This window comes from Rhagoletis pomonella, unplaced genomic scaffold (assembly GCF_013731165.1).
Source record: "Rhagoletis pomonella isolate Grant_MI unplaced genomic scaffold, Rhpom_1.0 Rhpom_scaffold_00014, whole genome shotgun sequence".
In the NCBI taxonomy this organism is placed as follows: domain Eukaryota; kingdom Metazoa; phylum Arthropoda; class Insecta; order Diptera; family Tephritidae; genus Rhagoletis; species Rhagoletis pomonella.
Window position 1 is genome coordinate 9,945,455 of NW_023458568.1, and position 2,125 is coordinate 9,947,579.

Sequence of the window (2,125 nt, forward strand, 5' to 3'; positions counted from 1 at the left end):
GACGGAGGTAAATGTGGATTGCTTGTTATATTTGGGACGGGTGGGATAGGTGGCTCTTGGACTGCTGGGCCAACTGCTCCTTCATCAAAATCTATATTGGGTGAACTGCCGGACTCATTTGCATCAGTGTTTTTAATGTTTATGGTTTCAGATAAGTCCACAAACTGACCCTCTGAATCCCAACGCCTACGTGTGTCTTTGGGTGTGCGAATCATTTCGAATAGCCTAATGCTCGCCTTGGATCTGAGATTGTACGTATGAAAACCTCTATTTTTATCAAATTGCTCTTTACGTCTCTCCGAGCTATTCATTCGCTAGCGATCTTATTAATGCGTGGGCACCAAAAAAAAAATTATTTTTTTGAAAACAAAAGGTAAGTGGTGTTTAGGGGGGGTTCGTTAAGGAGGAAAGGCGGTATTCTTTTGGCTAACGGACGTGTTAAAAAAAAAAACATTTATATATATCGTCATGTCTTTGATGTGACGTAGCGCGAGTTTAGAACGAAATTGTTTGTTGAGGAATTTAAAAAAAAAATGTATTAAAATTTTTTTAACTAAAGGTTTTCTGCAGAACTCGGTACAGCATAGTGCAACTAGGGTAAAATTGTTATCTCCTAGGCCACTACAGACTTTACCGCGGGCCAATGAGCACTCCGCTCTCTTCAGTGCGATTGGTATTTTTCTATCATACTGTTCCCAAGCCTCTAGGCAATCCTTTATATTTAAAAAAAAAGTCTGAAGCTAGGTTAAACGGAAACGAAATGCAATGGGATCTTGTTGCAATGGAGGTGTATCTTCTTGGATACCCTCAAGTCACCACGAAATAATCGCCCCAAGATCCTCCCAAAAAAAAAGACTCCTAAGCTGTTACACGAAAAATTTTAACTAATCGATCGCGGTGCGATTGGTTGTTGCTCGGTGGACAACCAAGTCATCGTATATTTTACCGCCTATATATACAAAAAAAAGGAAAATCACTGTTCTGTGCATTTACGAAATTTGTTGACTAGATATTCGTAAGTCAGCAGAAACGAAGAATCATTCCCCTTTTTTTGCCATTTTTTTATTTTGCAAATTTGTTCGAAACCGGAACCGGGATTGATATTAACACAACTTAAATAAAAAAAATCAGCTACTTTATAACGTTCTTGATCCTCAGAATAGATTTTTTTTTCTGGCACGGGCACTGTGCCATTTTAAAATTGGGCGCCATTTTTGTTATCTCCTGCTTGCCACAGGTGCCATGCCCCAAAGGCATCTTGCCAGACGTAGCTCCTCGGCTAGCTCAAGCGCGGATCGTAGGTCCCCAACCCACTGCGTCAGGCCGTGGGGTGGCGTACCAAAAAGAAGGTATTCTGCAACGCTCCACATCACATCATTAATCGCCCTCCCGACCTTGGTTGCCTATTCTCGCCGTTGCATTTTTTTTTCTTGACAACCCCCTTTACATTCCTATCACGTCCACCATGCCATCTTCCTCTTACCTCATCCTTCTTAACTCATCCCCCTTTTTATAATTCCTTAAAAACCAAACATATTTACGTCTTTCTTTTCAAATGAAAATACAATTTATTTGGTTCACCATCTTAACAGTTATACTAAATTTGTAAGGCTTAAATTCAAAAAAAAAATAATTAACTTTTAAATTAATGATACTAAATATGTTCTCAAATTGTATACAAAAATTCTCTTTTGGACCTCAAACCGTCTCCATATTAAATCAAATTATATACACTTCGAACAAAACAACTGGACTCACAAGAGTATTAACATTTATACCCTTCCTAAAACCTGCCAGAAAGAGCTCTTTAAGGGGTGGTTCTCAAGGGGATTTTTTTTTAAATCTCAAAAAACATGATAGAATTTTCTTCAATATGGGGGGTAGGTGTTGCAGTCAGTACACCAATAGAACAAAAAAACAAATCAATGTCGGAACAAAAAAAGAAATACAAAAATAGATATGTGTATATACGTATATAACTTACTAACTAAAAAAAAATATATACTTAATTAAATCGGCTACCAGCAAACGCACATCCACGGGCAGAAATTTGTCAGCACTACCCTAGTGAGCGGCTTTATATATCCGGCCTTTCAATGTATGAAAGCTTTTGCACACTTTAACA